General features: G+C 39.5%; 1 protein-coding gene across 1 annotated transcript in view; it reads left to right on the top strand.

The window, feature by feature from the left end:
* Positions 1-2,174: 2,174 nt before the first annotated feature.
* Positions 2,175-21,565, top strand: part of tab2 (TGF-beta activated kinase 1 (MAP3K7) binding protein 2) — a 106,754-nt gene continuing 87,363 nt past the window's right edge. The window contains exon 1 of the mRNA XM_034161676.1: positions 2,175-2,469. The gene's annotated coding sequence lies outside the window, so the exon portion shown is untranslated. The remainder of the gene's footprint in view (positions 2,470-21,565) is intronic.

Genomic DNA, 21,565 nt, shown 5'->3' with positions numbered 1-21,565 from the left:
CCACCACTAGAGGGCGCCCTGCCTGGAGTGCGGGCTCCAGGCACCGGAGGGCGCTGCCGCCTCACAGGAGCAGCCAGGATGACAGCTGTCACCCATCACTGGAGACAGCTGATTCCAATCAACAGGGAGGTATATCAGCAGGACGGCAGCTCCACCTCATTTGCCGAGATATCGCCTTATCAAAGAGGTAACAATCTCCGCCCAAACATCCGTGTGACTACAGTTGTAATTCTTGTTGATAATTTGTAGGACAGCTGACTACCGGACAGCGTTTGGATAAGTACTCACCTTCCTACACTTCTTGATTGTTGTTGACGAGAGGTGGAGGTGGACTCTCCACCCTCCGTGTTGTTGGGTGCAGCCGCACCCACACCTGTTTCTGTTTCCTGCCAGCAGTACCGGATCCGACGAGCGGAGGCAGTGGCCACCTGGGAATTCGGGACTTGGCGGCTCCAGTATTCCCGGGGTTCGGTGGCAGAGGAAATCGGGTTGGTTCCGGTTCGACTTGGACAGACGTCTCCTATCGTCGAGCCTGCCCACACGACACCGCTGTAATTGAACTCAGTCTCAATATTGTAATCGGCTGTGTTGTTGTGCCTGTTTCACAACAGTAAAAACAGTGTTATTTGACTCCTCCATTGTCCGTTCATTTGCGCCCCCTGTTGTGGGTCCGTGTTCCTACACTTTCACAACATTTCCATCTGCATCAGACGCTCAAAGCGCTTTACAATAATGCCTCACATTCACCCCAATGTCATACTGCTGCCATGCAAGGTGCTCACTACACACCGGGAGCAACTATGGGATTAAGGACATTGTCCAAGGGCCCTTAATGATTTTTCAGTCAGGCTGGGATTGGAACCAAGGATCCTGTGGTCTCAAGCCCAACACTCAACCACTAGACCATCACCTCCCCTATAGTACAAACGACAGAGGTGTGGATCTTAGTTTTGATTAAAAATACTGTTTGCAATTTGCACATGTTGCTGAATAACAGGCAGCACGGTGGTGCAGGTGGTTAGCATGCTTGCCTATCAAACAGAAGGTTCCCAGTTCAGGGCTCCTTGAACATCTGGAGATGTCAGGAAGGGAATAAAACTTGTGCCAAGTCAACATATGGCGACCCAAAGCAAAAGAAGAAAAGCCAAAAGAAACATAGTCCACCAGAGCAGTCAAATATCCTAAATGCTCGCACTTTTGTTCATTTATTTTCTGCTGCTTGTCCAGGTGGCAGCAAACCAAGCAGCTCATCCCACACTTCCCCATCCTTGGCCAAGTCCTGTAATTCTTCCATGAGGATCCTGTGGAGTTCTCACCCAGATCAAGTTATGTCTGGGAGCGTACATTGGTGCCACTGGGGTCCTCAGCACTCAGGCACCTGGATGCTGGATCACACAGAGAGAAACGGGCCACATGGCCAAAATGTCAAAGCTGATCCTCACAACCGAAGTGATCGTCCTCATGCTTGTCTCCCTTTTAGTAACCAACCACTCGTTTGATATAAAGTCATTCCAGTGGTACAAGATCCTCCAAAGACACCTAGTACCAAAGACATCCAGTCCTTGCCTTAGATCAATGGTTTGTGTCCAAGTCTCACCACCATACAGCAAGACAGACGGCACCAGGACCCTAAAGACCTGGACCTCAATCGATCTCAAAGGACGAGGACCCAGATGGAATGGTGAAGTATAATCCCTGCAGCGTGTCCTGGGTCTTCCTCCACCCACTCAGATTTGACTGGAAGACCTCCTTAGGGGACGACCAGGGGGCATCCTCACCAGATGCCCGAACCGCCTTCAACTGGCTCTTTTTGATGTGAAGAAGCAGCGGCTCTACTCCAAGTCCCTCCCAGATATTTGAGCTTGTGTATATAAAAAATTAACCATGTGTTTATTTATTGGAACCCATAAGCTGTGTCCTTAATAGAGTTTATTTAAAGTTTATCTCAAAATGTCATGCTACAATAACCAATTTCTTGAATGGAGTGTTTTTGTGAGGTTTGCTTATTTAAGAATCACGTTCCTGCTGCGTATTTCTTCTGTGGCATCTGGCAACAGCGCTGTTGTTTCCTCTCGTGTCAGCTCGTCTTTTTTCGGCCCACCCTCGGCTCAGAAAAAAGAAAACAAGAGTTCTTCTCGCGATAGCAGCTTGCATATGCAGCCGCCATATTCTGGGCCAGTATTTTGATTCGTATGTGCTGGAAGTAAAAGCAAAAAGAGAAAAGTGTCGGTCGGTCGGTCGGTGTCGGGGAGGGGGGGGCCGAAGACGAGGACCTGTCAGAAACCGTTCCCGGCTCTGTCAGACGGGCTCCGTGTTCGGGCAGGCAGAAGGCCCGGGGCCTCAGTGCGCTCGGCTGTAGTAGCTGGACTTCTCTCGGCTTCTCCTCTCGCGGCTCCGCGGCCCTCTGGAGCTCCGGCGGCGCTGTCGGGTGGCGAAGGCGGCCCGGGGAGCGGCAGCGGCGGCGCGGAGGTGAGTACGAGCCGGAAGAATAATTAACTTTCTGTCGGACGGAGAAGTTTCAGGCGCTTTGTGCGACGAACGCTAACGTGTTTCTTTCCATTCTGTCTGAAAGAAAAACGGAGCGAAAAAAGTTTTCACAAGTGGAAATTTTTTTTTTTCTTCAGCAGGCAGCTAGCTGAGTTAGCTTGTTCCAGTTTCGGTCAAGTTAACACCGATTAAAGCTCTTTTAGGGCCTTTTTCTTTTAGCTTGACGCTAGCTGACGCTGCATCTTTGGCACTTTTTCACCGCTTCGCTGAAACGTCGCAGGACGTGTCATGGTAGAAAAACTTAATTCATTAAATAATAACGACACTCAGAGTACACCAGCTTCTCTCCCAGCAGGTTCCACATCATGAAGTCATAAAGCCTTATTTTATTCTTTGATAAAACATTATAATTTGAAACGGCAGCAGGGGCGGCTGCAGATTTACTCACGGGGTGGCCAAAGTGGGCCGAGTGTTGTATTGACTCGAGTGCCTTAATTGAGAGAGTGGCATCAACTCAGAACATTGTGGGTCCAACTGAACTGCTGAATGAACCTTTAATGTTTTCAACATTTTTTGAGATCATTTAACCACATGTGGCAACATGTACAGGTACTATTGAAATAAATATAAAAATAGTTATCAAATTTACAATTTAATTTAATTTAATACCCAACTTATGCGTCTGCAGCTCTGTAACTCCGTGTCATGCAGTGATGTGCGTGACAGTTTAAAGTTCTCCGTCTCTGGATTTTACTTTATTCTGGGCTAATTTGACCCTGAACAAGCTTTTCTTTCTACAATCATCACCTCCAAATCAAAGGTAAACTGAACATTTTCCTCTTTTCTGACTTTGTGCTGTAAAGTTACAGACTTTTCTGATCCATTTTTAATCAGCGTGCGCACTGCAAAAAATGTTATAATATGATGGCAGACAAAGGAGTACAAGCAGAAAAGTGTCAAATCACAGTCGTTTGTGTCTGATTTAACAGGTCCACGTCAGGTTTCAGGTCTGAGTCTGAGGACAATTTGAAAAAAATAAATGGTCGGACTTTTAATCAGGGAAATGACTTCAGTCCCACTTTCCTCAAATTGGCGAGTGTCAGAGCTGAACTTTAATTTGTGCCTCTGTTACTGTGCACGTCCACACTGCTCGGGGTTTTTAATGGAAATACATTGCGATTGAATGGGACATTTTACCAGAGCGATATGCATGTAATGGATTAGTTGCAGTCAGGAGGCGCCGAACATCTATGGGGAATCCTGAATCTGGACCTGCGCCTCATTTAATGACCGGCTCACAATTTCTTCTGAAATTTTTTTTCTGCCAAATGTATTTGATCCATTATCAAAATGTAATCAGTGTGCGCACTGCAAAAACCTATTAAAATATGATGTCAGACGAAGCGGTAAAAGCAGCAAAGTGTCAAATCACAGCCTTTTGTGTTTGATTTAACAGGTGCACATCAGGCTGCGGCTCCGAGTCTGAACACTGTGTGAAAAAAATAAATGGTTGGACTTTTAATTACGGAAATGACTCCGGTCCCACATGTGAGGGGTTTATTGGAAATACATTGTGAACAGACGGGACATTTTATCTGATGTGAGCGAAAATCCGCTGTACAAAATCTGTTAAATACGGTGTTTATTACATGGCAAACAATACAAAAACTTTGGGATTTTTTTTTTGTCTTTGAACTGTTACTATCTGGTTTATACGATGACGGTTTAGGTGAGTTTTACTGTACATGGAACTGAACAATAAATTTACCTCACAAAGTTTTGATAATGATGTCGGCTTCCATCCCACACAGCTGACTTTATTTTCCCAAATTTTTCTTCTGTTCAGATCTGAAGGGAATCTGTACATCTTGAAGACCTTGTTGTGTCTATTTGTGCTTCCAAATGCACAACAACCTGGCATTTTCAGTGAATAAATAAATAAAATAACTGGATTTACATGTAGACAGATTAACAGCAACAGTATTTTGAACCCAAGATGGCCCTATGAGTCACGTGACCAGTTTTTTTTTTTTTTTGACTCCTCATGTTGCCACTCTCAATTAAGGCACACTAGTATTAACTCAGTCGCACATTTGAGAACTCTGTCTGTGAGGTTTTAGCACCATGCTTAGCAACGCTGGCTGGTGTGAAAACAATCCATAGCGGACAGTGTAAGGATGTGAGTTTTTTCATTTTCACTGCATTTTTTTTTTTTTTTTTTTTTTTTTTTTAATGCCTCAAATGCGAGGCAGTGGGTTGTACCAAAAAAGCAAGAAAAAATATTAAAATCCATCATGAAACACCGAGACGATTATGCGTCATAGCTGTTGGATATTATGTCTCATGGTTAATTCGTCTGTGATATAGTAGTATAACTTGCTAATACCCTCGCTTCCTATTACACTCGGGAAAATTGGAAATTTCCAGTCTAACACATCGATCGTGTGTTACTTTGGGTGAAATAATCAGACGCTAGCCACTCCTGGAGCAGACCAGCAATTTACAATGCATACTCGAAGTAATGATATAAAATACAAAAATACCTGGTGTGTCTATGAGGTAGGAATAAATATCAGGATATTCATCAACATCTGGCCATTGTATGGGATCATTTTTCCATCGCCCAGCTTCGTGTTGGTACCGACGTGATGCCAGTCCTGCTACTGTTAATTTGGTTTTTATATCGCTCCCGAGTGATATTATCCACACTCTCTGAATAGTTGAAGGCCACACTAAGGTCCTAACAACAGAAATATAATGAAGTTCAAACAAATAATTACTTAAATCTCAAATTCAAGAGCAAATATCAATCCCACATACACAATATATCTCTGTGGTAAAATGCGCCGACAGCCGCGGATTTTCACACCAGTGACTGACCCGACATGGAAGTACACTGGCAGTGACGTGGCTGCGATCAAGTCAGTAATGCAGCTTTAGGTACCTATATATGTTCAGTTTGCCTGTCGGAAATATCCCAGAATTAGATCTGAACCATATTAGAATTGTGCTACTCTGCAAGATTTCTAGAAGCAGAAGTATTATTTCACAAAAATTAAACCCTAAAAACCATTTGAGATCAAATGCAGTCTTGTTTGGATGAGAAAACACACTCTCAACTTTTAAAAGAGTTGTTTATGAAAAATAGCTTTTTAGGTGAAAGTAATGCCAATGAAAACACAGAGGAAAAAGCTTCATAATGCAGTAATAAAGTGGTGAAATATACTGTGCAAATTGGCTTCTACTGTCATGTCCTCTTTGTCACAAACTTGCCACTTGTGTAATGATGTGAGATTGATGGCATACGGCAAGACGTTTTCAAAAGGGTAAATGCCCAAAATGTCCTCAGAGGTTCCCACAAGGGGACGAGGGAAGCATTTTTCACCATTTAAGTGTTTTGATGGTCAGAAACTACTGTCCCTTTTTACGCAGTCTAATGAAAAGCTGTCTGACTGCAAAACACACAGAGTGCGCCACTCCAGGTTTTTCTGGTCCAACAGAAAAATAACAACGCAACACAGTGTTGCCACTGATCTGATACGGTTGCTTTCTGTCCTGAAAATAAAGTGGCTCCATTGTTTAAATAAAACTGCTTGCAGAAATTTATGTGTATGTCAAAACTGTCAGTACAGTGTACACGAATGGAAATAACTGATGCAGGAACCACAAAGCCTTTAGGGAGAACTGTAAATGATTGTAATAATGGTGAATTAATGCCTTAGCTATATGCTGGTTTTTGTGGTGATGTTGTTTAAGTTTTGTGGATAATATACAATTATAGACTTTTGATGATGTGTACCTGTGATTATGCGGACCTGGTCAGGATGGGGTTCACCGAGGCCAAGTCTGTAACTGCTTTATTATATGGTAAACAAGAAAATTGGGAGTTTGTCAAACATACTAAAACTGAAAAATCAATCTCAAGTTTCAACTCTTTATTATTCCTGTCATACTGCACCAACTGACATCACATCGATCGACTGGAGATGCCTGTTAAGTCCGTGACGAAGAGTCAACAGGCTCGTTTTCTTATAAAGTTCGCCATTCCCCTGTCTAGCTTCCACATAAAATCAACCAAGTACTCCGTCAAGCATCCATCTGTCATAAGTTTCAAAGTTGGTTCATGTTTCTTTTCAGTGACGTACTTGTCAAACAGGTTGGCTGCTGACTGTGTATTTCTGCGGGTGTTCTTCGCATCTTTTTCGTGTAAAATTCGTTTTAAGTCAGTGTTGCTAACAGGCGCAAACCTGTCTTCTGCCATCTTGTCAACAAACTGACAGCCAAAGTAGGCATTGTATCGTGTTATCTGATTGGTCGTTATCGATAGAAGACGTCGCTCAATTAGCTAGCGCTGCGCTGCACGCAAGGTGTACTCGTTTCACACGCGCGGTCTACTCGGCTCCAACAGCGGTCAACTTGGCATGTGGTACAGCACAGAAAGTGGCGAATGGGCCAATCAGAAGTTGGCCAAATCCCTTACCATATAATAATAAATGATTAAAATGCAGGCAAGTGCTATTCAGTACCATCAGTGTAACTTGTATCTGAGTCTGTTGAGTCGATCATCTCATGCTGTTAATCAAAATTTGGCATTGTCTGTTGTGGTTGTATGACATGTTATTATAAGATAACATCTCCCCTGTATTTTTCAGTTGTTTTTGAGGAAAAAAAATCTTTGTGGCAGTAATTTGCAAGGTTGGGATGCAGCTGAAACACCAGGTTTTGAGCCTCATTCTGTCACATCCAGGACATTTCTTGTTTGGGATTGGGCACATGTTTTACGCTGGATGTTCTTACTGGTGCAACTCCACAACTACATAAAGAAACATGTACAGCCCCCTGGTGTTCTGAAGCGGTCTTACAGTATAACATATGTATGCCAATGAATTCTACATTAAGGATATTACAAACTTATGCAGTATCACATTTTTAAAGATTTTTTTCAGCCAATGTGTGCAGCATGACATCAAATTTTATATAACTTCAATAATACAAAATAAAGTGGTGTATATTCCCCCCCATATAGATTGCCATGTGGAAAAAATACAGGAATGTTCACCACATATCTTGAATCACTCTATTTGGAAAGAATGACTCATTTTGTGGAGGAATAAGTGGGCATAGAAAATAAGAAAAAGAAAGATGAAGGCATTTTACTCTGAAAGGCACAAAGTACCTGTTTTTAGTAAATGTCTTTTCTGTACCTGAAGTGATTCCATCCAGCTGATGATGTACTTGTGTTTGCATTTTGGTGTTTTTTTGTTGTTGTTGTTATAACTCATTCAGAGCATCTTTCACAGTAAAATGCAAAGGAAACAGGCAAACCTTTCACAGTAAAATGTCCTAAACATAATTGTTGCAGACTGTGGAGAACCTGCATTAGTTCATGCTGTTTTGCTGACCACTTCTCTCATACATCTGAGCTTGGTTTTTTTGGGGGGTGGGTATTACACAAGTTCATGTTTCCAGGAACCTCCTTTCCTAGAATTTACTACACAGACAGGCAGGACGTTTGTGACAGCTTGTGGTTAACTTGACATGCAGAGGTACATATCAAGTACTATAAAAAAAAACAAACAAACAAAACCAAACCGTGTAAGCAAGAGCTCTCAAATTGTTAAATTAAATGTCTTGTAGATTAGTTACTGCAGATGAGAACTACTGTGCTAAAAAAAAAAAGCAACAAAAAATTGAAGTGTGATGTATTTGATTTCATTTACTTTACTTGCTGTTGTATATTCTGCAATGTGGATATTATGCATGCGCATAAGCAAGTGATAAATTGGTCACAGAATCACCCGATGGACATATTTGTTCAAGCTGGTTGTAGTTGAATAAGTTATGAACATTCTCTAATTTTCCACCTGTGCCAGTAAATACCTGTTTTGGCATCAATTTTGTGCACTTCAGTTTCAGTTAAGTTTCTTTATACAACCCCTGGCAAAAATTATGGAATCACCGGCCTCGGAGGATGTTCATTCAGTTGTTTAATTTTGTAGAAAAAAAGCAGATCACAGACATAACACAAAACTAGTCATTTCAAATGGCAACTTTCTGGCTTTAAGAAACACTATAAGAAATCAAGAAAAAAAATTGTGGCAGTAACGGTTACTTTTTTAGACCAAGCAGAGGGAAAAAATATGGACTTACTCAATTCTGAGGAATAAATTATGGAATCACCCTGTAAATTTTCATCCCCAAAACTAACACCTGCATCAAATCAGATCTGCTCGTTAGTCTGCATCTAAAAAGGAGTGATCACACCTTGGAGAGCTGTTGCACCAAGTGGACTGACATGAATCATGGCTCCAACACGAGAGATGTCAATTGAAACAAAGGAGAGGATGATCAAACTCTTAAGAGGGTAAATCATCATGCAATGTTGCAAAAGATGTTGGTTGTTTACAGTCAGCTGTGTCTAAACTCTGGACCAAATACAAACATGGGAAGGTTGTTAAAGGCAAACATACTGGTAGACCAAGGAAGACATCAAAGCGTCAAGACAGAAAACTTAAAGCAATATGTCTCAAAAATCGAAAATGCACAACAAAACAAATGAGGAACGAATGGGAGGAAACTGGAGTCACTGTCTGTGACTGAACTGTAAGAAACCGCCTAAACGAAATGGGATTTACATACAGAAAAGCTAAATGAAAGCCATCATTAACACCTAAACAGAAAAAAACAAGGTTACAATGGGCTAAGGAAAAGCAATCGTGGACTGTGGATGACAGGATGAAAGTCATATTCAGTGATGAATCTCGAATCTGCATTGGGCAAGGTGATGATGCTGGAACTTTTGTTTGGTGCCGTTCCAGTGAGATTATAAAGATGACTGCCTGAAGAGAACATGTAAATTTCCACAGTCATTGATGATATGGGGCTGCATGTCAGGTAAAGGCACTGGGGAGATGGCTGTCATTACATCATCAATAAATGCACAAGTTTACGTTGATATTTTGGACACTTTTCTTATCCCATCAATTGAAAGGATGTTTGGGGATGAAAAATCACTGGACCATAACATGGGTAAACAAACGCGAGTATGCAGATAACACCAGATTACACAAAATACCTCAAACTTTAGTCACATTTGCAAGCAGGATCATGGAAAACATAACTAACATTTATTTATTTATTACTAATGAAGACACCAGAAATATCTGACCAGAAATTTTTTTTTTTTTTTTTTTAATTCTGGTATATGCCTAACACAGTATATTGAGCTGCATTCATAGAGTAGACAGTCAGTTTGTGCTGGACAACAAAACAATTATGATAATGTATCATGATAAAATATACATAGATAATAATGACAAACATGAGAATAATGTGTGCAAAATGTACAGTAGTTAAGTGTTTGAGGTACAGATGGTGAAGAAAGTCCTAGAAATGTGGCAAAAAAAATAAATGAATAAAAGGGACAGTGGAAAAGACACGGAACACAAAAAGCCACCGTGAAAGTGAACTCTTGTCATCCTCAAAAGATGAAAAAGGATTTCGCAAAAAAGGTAATTTGAGGGTTATAGTTGCACCGATTCTGATAGCAGGATGATAAAATAAAGGCACCACTCCTGCACAATAAAAGTAGTACTCATGCACTGCTTATTATTTGTGTAGCACTTTCTAACATTATACAAAGTGCTTCCCAAAATAAAATGCATTAAAAGAAATGTTTATTTCATGAACGGTGTTGTTTCTTCAGATTTCAGTCATAATCAATATTCTCTTCAAACTGGCATCATTATTACATTAAATGCTGTGATAAACATCAGTATTGTTCAATATGGAATGAATGAATGAAGGGGAAAAAATAATGTATTTATTTATTTTTGCCCAGTGCTCCCATTCTTGCTGTCAGCTTTAAATTGGTATGTAATAACATTGAAACCAAGTTAATATTCTGAGGCATTATTTTTGAGTGGTCCACCATTTCTGAGATACCAAAAGTAATTGATCAGTTTTCATCTTTGAAGTTGTTTTAAGATTAAGATAAACTTTATTGATCTCACAGAGGAGAAATTCACATGTTGCGTCAGCTCTTGAAAACACACAAGATGTGTGCAAGTAGAGGAAAATGTTCATTAAACAGTGTGTGCAAGGATAAGCAATAATAATACTTGTAACAGTACAATAAAAGGGTTTTCTGCCCATACGTGTAACTTCCTCACTATTTTATTGCCAAATAAGAAAAGGGTTAGAGTTAATTTCATGTTGTGCATATCTACCGCTTGGACTTTAGTGAACTCAGTCATTAAGAAATGGAAATGTATGAGACGGCACATTAAGTCTGTGTTGAACAGGCCATCCTCTAAAACTGAGTGTGCGTGAAGGAAACCACCAAGACACTGTGACCGAGCTGAAGGACTCGCACGCTTCAGTAGCTGTGACGAGAGAGACTGTGCATACATCCTTTTCCTGTTGCTTCACCAGTCAGTTCTTGTAATGCACAAAATGCTATAATTCATTCACTCTTCTCCTGATTTAGATGAAATAAGCTTTAAATTACAGATGACTGTGCAACAGTCATTAATAATTTGGTTTGAACTCCAGGATAATGTGATAAAATGCTGAAAAGACAAAAATATCACTGATGTCCAAATATATTTGATTCCAAGTGCATGAAATCAGACTTGGTAATAGAGATTCTTTTCTCCATATTTTTACACAGAAAGCTTAGAATCTCTTCTGTTGCAGCTAAATCTAGCAGCATGCCAAATAACAGCAAGCGACTGGCTTATGAGTGTTGATTGTCACCTGACTAATCATTTGGGATGTCCTGATCTGAGCTCAGCAATTGCAATCAGGCTCCATCAAGGCCTGTTTTTCTTTCTCCCTCTTTTTTTTTTTTTTTAAATGATTTGTTGAAATTAATCAAACATGAGCTTGAGGTCAGTCTGCCTTCCATCACGCTTCGTTTCATAAGCTCATTGCCAACGGAACAAACAGTCACTGCTCTCTCACCTTTCTGCTCGCTCATCAGCAGTGTTGGGATCCATGTTCACTCACTCATCTTTAACCGCTTATTCCATGTAAGGGTCGCGGGGGGCTGAAGCCTATCCCTGGACAGGACACCAATCTGTCGCAGGGCCACATATAAACAAACAAACACATTCACACCCGCACACACCTATGGACAATTTAAAGTTTCCAGTCCACCTGACCTACATGTCTTTGGATGTGGGAGTAGCTGGAGCCCCCGGAGAGAACTTGCGCAAACATGAATGAATGAATGAATGAAAACTGTTTATTTCGAACATTTGATACAACAACAATTACAAGATAGATCAGTAAAGACAACAACAAAAAAGTTCCTACTGTGTACCCAACATGTCCGAAAAGGGGTAGGGTGAAGCATCAGCTTATTTATCCCTACCCCTTCTTCCCCACAACCAGTAATACCCTTTGCCACATATACACATAGATTCCTACACACCTAAACCTATATATATATATATATATATATATATATACACAAACATAAATATACACCTACACATACCTACTTACATACAAAATACTATATATTACAAGCCGAAGCAAAAAACAAAAACACCCTAACCCTCATTACCCTTCTTCCTCCCTATACCTAGAAAAACCATATTTTTGTACCGCTGTTTGAACTGGTTCATGCTTGGACATTGCTTGAGCCCCACTCCCAATCTGTTCCACATCCTCACCCCACAGACAGAAATACAGAAACCTTTTAATGTTGTTCGTGCCCACTGATGCTTTAAATTAAATTTCCCCCTCAGACTGCAATCCCCTGATCTGTTAAAAAACATATTTTTAATATTTGCTGGAAGTAAATTGTTTATTGCTTTATACACGATTTGTACTGTTTGAAAATGAACCAAGTTGTGAATTTTAAGAATTTTGATTGTAAAAATAGTGGATTTGTATGATCTCTATAGCCAGCAGGGGCGTAGGTTTGCATATGGACCATAGGGACAAGTCACAACCATTATTTTGGGATGGCAAAATAGTCCCTACCAATATTTAGCATTTTTGTTTATATAACAAAATCATTCACTATTTTTTTGCGAACTCGATAGTATAATTTTAGTCGTCACGTTTTGTGTTTTCGACGTGCCAGAGTGACAGGGTTACCCATGTTGCAATTTCATTGGCTCACGTTCTTCTCACATGGACGTAAACAAAGCGCATCTCGTGGCAGGCAGTGCTTAATTTGTAAAGTGGGAGGTCCCGGAGCGCAGAGGATGGGTGGCTCCGGTGCAGTGTTGCCAGATGTACGATAATTATCGTATTTGTACGATAGTTTTGCCCTCTGTACGATGTACGATCAATAATGGGAAAAAATCCAAAATGTACGATAATTTCAGTTGTTGCCCAAACACGCATCTCTCTCTGACACCCAAGAATCATTTTGCAGGCGTTGCACTCAGGCGGCATCAAAGACACAACACACACAGGGCTGCTGCTGGCTTTGGCCGCCCGGGACAACGTCATTTGAAAGCCCGCCCCCTCTCATACAAAGTAATGAGTTCCCATCCAATCTGTGCCGTGACAGGAAGATTCCCCAACCAACATCTTTTTTTTTTTTTTTTTTGAAACTTTATTTCAACAAATGCAACAACAAACGAACAAAACACAAGAGCAAAGAGATATACAAGAAAAATTAAAAAAAAGTTCAAGTTCCTTATGGTGGTGTCAACATTTTTTCTGTGTTCAACAAAATCTGCACAAGTGGCCATGGCATCGGATGACGACAGCCACCTCGAGGTTGAATTCGACTCTTTCTAGTCTGGTAATTAACACGTTTGTGTCCCTTCACAGAAAAAAAAAATCTTTCTAGTAGTGCATTCTAGTTTCCCCATTACTATAATTACTGTTTAAAAATGTGACATAAAATTCTTTGGAAATTAAAAAAAAAACAACAAAACACTAAAATAGCTACGTTGTATGCGTTTTGTTTGTGTACGATCATTTCTCCCAAAATACGATAATTTTGAGGTTTTGGTACGATACTTTCATATTTAATATCTGGCAACACTGCTCCAGTGCAGAAAAACAAGAAGGGCGGGGTGGAGGGCTTGCGAACAATGCTGTGCGCCACACTTAAAATAAACTGCACACCCACACACACCTTCACAAATGACACTAACATCCTGCCTTTTCCTCAGAAATTACTACATTTATGTTTGCTCTCTGTCTCTGTACTTTTTTGTCAGTTTTGCGCTCTTTTTCATACTTTTGCCTCGTTTCAAAAGTCACCGAACGCACTTTACCGTAATATATGCAACATATAGCATGCTGTTGGAAAGCACGGGTTCTTGGCTTGCTGTCAGTGTTAAATTTTTCAGAGTGAGGGCTTACATGAGAACTTACGGTAATGAGAATCAGCGGCGCATTAGTGTGAAACTTCCGTGTTTTTCCTCTGCGTTATGACATCACAGGCTTCGTTTACCGTAATACACCATATATATCATTGGAAATCCCTTTTTTTTTTTTTTTTTTAATTAGGTTGCCAGATACCTACAACTACATTATTGATGAAGAGAATAGATTATACATCTTGGTTGCAAACACTTTTTTTTTTTTTTTTTGTTAGCTCCACAAGTATTTTTTTGTTGTCTTGTTCTCTCAGGTGTAGGCCTATCAAATAGATTCATGATTTTGGGTGCAATTTTGTTATTTAAGCTATTTGTTTGTTTGCCTACACGCTTAATATTGTAAATAAAGTGTTAAATTATTCAGCATTATGTCGTCATATGTTATGTATTATGCTGTACTTGTGCGTCTAATGGTATGAGTGGGTTAGGGGGTGGTGGTGGTGGGCAGGGGGGCCGGGGGGGTGGTGGTATTGTCCCTACCAAAGCTGAGACCAAACCTACGCCCTTGATAGCCAGTATTATGAATAATTCTTATAGCTCTTTTCTGCATTACTGATAGTGATTGTGTTGTACCTTTATAAGTATTACCCCATACCTCTGCACAGTACTGTAAATATGGTAAAACCAGTGAGCAGTAAAGAATGCAGAGTGAGTTGTGGTCCAGAATATGTTTCGCTTTGTTTAGAACTGAAATGCTTCTTGACAGTTTACTTTGTATATGTTTTATGAGTCTTCCAGTTTATCTTATCATCTATTATCACCCCCAGAAACTTATTTTCATGTACCCTTTCAATATCTACCCCCTCGACTTGTAACTGAACCTGTATGTCTGTATTACAATAGCCAAATAACATGTATTTTGTTTTACTTAAGTTTAATGATAATTTGTTTGTCAAACCATATTTTCAATTTTCCCATTTCTATACTGATCCTCCTCAGTAACTCCTGCAAATCCCCCCCTGAACAAAAAATGCTTGTCATCTGCAAATAATACTAATTTTAATATTTTGGAAACATTGACAATATCATTTATATAAATTAGAAACAGTTGTGGACCCAATACTGACCCCTGTGGGACGCCACAAGCATTGTCCAAGCATGATGATGTATATTCCTCCAACTTCACAAACCGTTTTCTGTTACTTAAGTAGCTTCTCACCCAGTGCAACACCAACCCCCTAATCCCATACTGTTCAAGTTTACTGATTAATATGTCATGATTGATTGTATCAAAAGCCTTTTTAAGGTCTATAAATATTCCAACTGAATGTAATTTGTGGTCTATGGCGTTTGTAATCTCCTCAACTGATTCTGTTAATGCAAGTGATGTTGAACTATGTGCTCTGAATCCATATTGACTATCAGTAAGTAATTTATGTTTATTTATGAATTTGTCTAATCTATTATTGAATAACCTTTCTAATAATTTGGAAAATTGTGGAAGCAAAGAAACAGGTCTATAATTTGTGAAGTGGTGTCTATCCCCAGTCTTATACAGCGGCACAACCTTAGCTATTTTCATTTGATTGGGAAATTTACCGGTTTGAAATGATAAGTTACAGATGTATGTTAATGGTTCTACAATCCATTCAATGACCTGTTTTACCACCACCATATCAATTTCATTTAAATCGGTAGATGTTTTATATTTACAATTATTCACAATGTCTATAATTTCTTTTCCATCCACTGCTGTGAGGAACATTGAACAGGGATTTCTTTCTATGAGATTATTATCCCAATCCTCAGGTTGGGAATTGGGAATTTTTTCTGCCAAGCTTGGTCCAATATTTACAAAAAAATTATTAAAACCGTTGACTACCTCATCCTTATTTTCCTTCTTGACATTATTATCAATGAAATACTGAGGGTAACTCTGTTTTTTATTACCATTTTTGATAATGCTATTTAATATATCCCATATTCCTTTAATATTGTTTTTGTTATTATATAATATGTTACTATAATATTCCTTCCTACATACCCGTATAATATTAATCTATTTTTGTATTTCTTATATCTATTTTCTGCCTCTTTAGTCTTTAGTTTTATGAATTCTCTATACAGTGTATTTTTCTTATTACATGCATTTCGTAACCCTTTCGTCATCCATGGTCGATCTTGGATTTTTTGTTTTCTGTAGTCTTGTTTAATTGGACAATTTTTATCATATAATGATGTAAATATTTGTAAAAAAGTTTCATATGCACTATCAACATCACTTTCACTGTATACCTTTTCCCAGTTTTGCTCCTGTAAATCCTTCTTTAGTGTGTTCATGTTTTCCTCTGTCCGCACTCGCCTGTATTTTATTTTCTCCTCTGGCTGATTCCGCCGATGGTTTCTATTATAAACGATGAAAACTGGTAGATGATCACTAATGTCATTGATTAATAATCCACTCAGTGTTATTCTCAATATCATTGCTGTATTATCAATTAAGGTGGCACTATGGGATGTAATTCTGCTTGGCCTGGTGATTTTTGGATATAAACTCATACTGTACATTATACTGATAAATTCATTTGTTATTTTATGCTTATTTGGATTGAGTAGATCAATATTTAAGTCACCACAAATGAACACAGTTTTTTGATTAGTTTTTGAGAACATTTTTCCCATACAGTCAGTGAATGTTTCAATACTAGATCCTGGTGCTCTATATATACAGCTGACTAATACATTTTTGCTTTTTTCTTCACATATTTCAATAGTTATACATTCTAATAAGTTATCAATCACAGTTGTCATATTGTCTACTATTTTATAATCCATGTTCTTATCCACATACACAGCCACTCCTCCTCCACTCTTATTCTTTCTGTTTACACAATTAAATTCATATCCATCCAGTTCAAAATCCATTCCTTTATCTTCATTGATCCATGTTTCTGATATAGCAATTATGTTAAATATTTTTTTTAAATTGACTTAAATATTCTTTAATGTTGTTAAAGTTTGCATATAGACTTCTGCTGTTGATAATTTGTTATCCGTTTTAATGATCCGATTAAACTGTTCATCTGTATAATAGCAACAACTGTCATTGATATTTGAGAAGAAATTATTGTCCGGGTCTATATCGTGCTCCAAGTCCAGTACATTGTGGTCTGTGTATTTAAATGTTTTCAGTTCTACTTTTCCATGATCAGCAATCCTTTGCGTTATATCCTTCTTGTCTTCAGATGTAGATGATGTAGTAGATGTATAGGTTCCTCTGGTCTGTGTCATGGTGTTGTGATGTGTTTGTGTCCTCATACCTTATTGGTCGTATTTGTCCAGATCCTCGATGTTCCTGATTACCATAACCTTCGCTTGTTCTGGTGTTCCATTCAATTTGATAAATGTTTTGCAGTTGGATGTCCATGTCTGTTGAATTTTTCCCTGCTTTTTTAAGAAACGAGCTTTCCTGGCGATGTCTGCGTTTCTTTTGGTCAGATGTTCATTGATGAATACGTTTGTTCCTTTGAGTTTCCGTCCCTGTTTTAACAATGCCATTTTCTGTTTTCTGTTGACAAACCTCATTATAACTGCTCGCTTGTCTCCATCCTCTCTCCTGGGCAGGGGGTGGCACGCTTCAATGTTATTACAGTCCATTTGAATACCTTTAGATGAACATGGGGAGAACATGCAAACTCCACACAGAAAGGCCACAGGTGGGAATTGAACCCATGACCTTCTTGCTGTGAGGCAACAGTGCTAACCACTAAGTCACCGTGCTGCCCGCGATCCATGATTTAAAAGTATATTTACGCATCAAATATGCTAAATATACACTTTCTGATGGATGGCACATGTGATGTGCTTATCAGCTAAACAGGTAACACTTTCCACACGAATAATAGACAGTGTGTACTGGCGTTGACACGGCATGTGGTTATATGTACGCAGCCATAATGGGTGGAAAGCTCCTTGTGCACCACAGTGTGACCGAGTTCAGATCATCAGTGGAATCCAAGTTATTTTGTCTGATATAGCAAAAGCAGTCGATCCTGAACATCAGAAGAGATATTTAGAGAAAACGCAGACAATCAGTGTTGATCCCTGCAATATTTCCCTCCAGAAGTTTGTCAGCTTTATTGATTTTGAGTGGAAACCAGACATGCAATATCTGGACGTTTTGAATGACTTTATCAGCACTCCATCACCTACACAGGAGAAGCCCTGAAGGCATATAAAAGTTTGGATGCCTACAGCTTCTTCGTGGCTGGATGGGTGCAGAATGTGGTCATACTCCAAGGCTGAAATTCTATCTACTCACCCGATATGAAGTGTTTGCTGCATACTCTGGAATACTGGGTCGGGTGCCAAGCCTCTCTTCTCATGGCAGCCACCCACTTTTCACACCGCTCTTTATCAGCGGGAAAAAGATAAAGATCTACCCTGGAGCCCTTCTTGTGACGGCTCGTGCAATCGTATGCACAGCAATGAAACACCATGTTGTTGTAATTTGTCTCGACAGTTGTAAATAACATGAAAAAGCACAACTGATAAACATGAGGTTCGATCATTTGCTGTCCATGCCATGCGAGAGTTGCTGTCCAGTATGGCTGCGTAAACACATATCGCGTGATCAGTGATGTAACCTGCACAATATCTATATACAAGTTTGTTTGTTTTTTTCCTCATAATCTTGTCTGCCCCCCCAAGAAAGGTCCGCGTTTGAAGATATACTCACCTGCCACTTTATTAGGTACACCTGTTAAATTGCTTATTAACACAAATAGCTAATCAGTCAATCACATGGCAGCAACTCATTGCATTTAGGCATCTAGACGTGGTGAAGATGACTTGCTGAAGTTCAAACTGAGCATCAGAATGAGGAAGAAAAGGGATTTAAGTGACTTTGAACGTGGCATGGTTGGTTGTTGGTGCCTGTCAGGCTGCTCTGAGTATTTTAGAAACTGCTGAGCGACTGGGATTTTCACACACAACCATTTCTAGGGTTTAAAGAGAATGGTCCCAAGAAGAGGAGATATCCAGTGAGCAATAGTTGTGTGGACAAAAATGCCTTGTTTAGGTCAGAGGAGAATGGGCAGACTGGTTGAATGGGCGACTGCATTATCATGTCAGCATGGACCAACAACTCTGAGGAATGTTTCCAACACCTTGCTGAATCTATGCCACCAAGAATTAAGGCAGTTCTGAAGGCAAAAGAGGGTCCAACCTGGTACTAGGAAGGTGTACCTAAAGCCCTGTTTCCATCAAGTGGTCCGGGTCGGTATGTGCATTTCCACATCCAGATTTAGGAACAGGTACCAAGATAACTGACCCGTACCATATCATTTATTTTCAGCACCCTTCGGCTGAGGTCCCAAAGTTATGGACTGGTTAAAAAAGGGAGGTGATATCCCCCTGTTGTACTGTATTCCTCATACGAACAGTTCTGTTTCAAATATTAAAACCATTTACTCATACAGTAACTATAAAGTCTTAATCTGACCTGTTACATTGTTTCAGTCGGATTTGTCATCTCATCCTGACAAAAAACATTCATATTAAGCGTCCTTATTTTAGAAAACGACGTCTGAAAATACTTTCGTTCTGTGTCATGGCTGAAGAAAGGCATTGTTTTTAAAGAAGTCCCTCTGTGTCTGTCTGCTCCTGGTGTGTTTCTCAGCCTGAACCAGAGAACGTGCTTTGTCCCACAGCAAGAAAATTAATTTATTTTAAAAGTTGAAACAGTCACAGCACCTCATTTATTTACGCCAGTGTTCAGCACAAGGCATCAGTCAGCTCTTCAGCATTCTGCACACGATGAAAATAAATCCCATGATCCACCAAGACAAAAATAAAATCAAATTAGAAAAATGTTAAATTACTCTGTTTGGCCTCTGTGTGGAGGGGGGAAGCCTGAGCAACAGTGTACGCACTCTCGATAACGTGCATGTCAACATCTACATGCTCCGCCTACCAAACGAGGCTTAATAAAGTCAGCGGGGAGTGTATATTAAAAAAAAAAGTTGATGGCTTTTTTTTTTATTGCTAAGGCAAATTTGAAAATCAAAAACAATATTAACACCTTAAATATACAGATTGAAATAGACGTACAACAAATTTAAGCAAATTTTCACAAAGTATTCCAATAGAGTCCAACAACACATCACTCTCATCCAGAGCAAATCCTGAGCATCCTGCGGCTGCAGCTTAAATTCTTCACCAACACGATAGTTAAAGACAAAGTTAGAATGTACTCAGTTCAGCTCCTTCCTGAAACTTGAGCCAAACTGTGGAAAATTTCAGCTCAGTGGTTCATTTCTGCTCATTTTTCAACAAGCAAACAATGGATTTTTGTTCACGTTAGCTAAGTACTGTCAAATTAGAGATGAAGCTGTGACTTTCACAGTAAAAGTCTTTGTCATATGCTGGGCCTGCCTTTATGTTAAAATTTTATTATGAAGTGCATTTGGAAACAGTTATCTGAGGTATTGTTTAACTTTGCTTCCCATAGCTACCTGACAGGCCTGTTGACATCAATTTTAGCTTTGCTTTTGTTATGTAATCAGCATTTTGGAAAACGTTTGGCACACACTGAAAGTCAGAAGGTTCTTTGCCTGTTGGCTGGTTTGGAAAAATCTCCATATGATGTGCGTTGGCCACACTTTGTTTGATTTAGTCTGTTGGGTCAGTTTTGGTTCTCAGTGTTCACATTGTGCTCAAACACCAAGTTGGCACCAAAAAGAGACACCAAAAACTGTGTTCTGGTTCGGTCTGTTAGATACTGACGAGAGAGGAACCAGAATCATACTGGAACTGTGTAGTGAGATTATTATTTTATTAAATTTTTTTTCTTTTCTTAAATGTATTTAATCTTACCAATGTCTTGGTGAAGTTGTCGCTTGAAGCACTGCAGATGAGTCAAGCTGTTTGCTCTCTGTGGTTCTGCCCTTTTGGTCCCCAACATTCCCTCTGGGAAATACCTTGGTTCAGAAAATGCAATGGAGTTTCCCATCGTTATTGAAATGAATGGTCAGACTCTGTGAAGTCTCTGAAGTTTATGAATCAACTATTTTGAGCAGTATTTTCAAACCCTAATTTCACAGTTTTAATTTGAATCATATCTCTGACCAGGTAAATGTCACTGCATCAGTTTGCTCTTTCCAGTGCTTATGTGTCCTGTCATACGGGATGCCTTCTTCAAATACTGTCATTTGAGGTTTTTTTTTTTTTTTGCCTAAATCATGTGGTTAGCATATTTGTCTCCACAACAGAAGGTCCCCAATTCATAGGCACTTGTGACTCATTCTCCTTATGCATCTGGACTTGCCTCAGAAAGGGCATCAATCTGGCATAAAACCTGTGCCAAATCAACATTATTATTATTATTATTATTATTATTATTAGTATATACTATATTAGTATATGTCTTCAGAAGTGGGCCGATAAGGATGTTTGAGGGGGGGGGGGGCAAAGCGCGATATTTTACTATTATTTATTTATTTTACCCACCGAGTGTGCTGCTGTTTGTCTTTAGCAGCTGTCGGGTCTGTGCTAACACAGCCAGGTGACACAGAGGTGACACAGCATCTCACAGCATGGCGAGATGTTGCGAACTGCACAGTGGACTAAGAGTTTGCCACTTCCAGCGCTGATACATCGAAAATATGGTCATGGGATCACTGGTGTGCATACTGAATGTCTTATACTGGTGCTACGATAATAACATGACCTGGTATAGACTTCTAGGCATTGATGTTATTTGTATTGTTCTAGCTCTCATTAAA

Source organism: Thalassophryne amazonica, chromosome 21, assembly GCF_902500255.1.
Source record: "Thalassophryne amazonica chromosome 21, fThaAma1.1, whole genome shotgun sequence".
NCBI classification, from domain to species: domain Eukaryota; kingdom Metazoa; phylum Chordata; class Actinopteri; order Batrachoidiformes; family Batrachoididae; genus Thalassophryne; species Thalassophryne amazonica.
The sequence above is the reverse complement of the archived record's forward strand: the minus strand, read 5'-3'. Positions and strand labels throughout refer to the sequence as shown.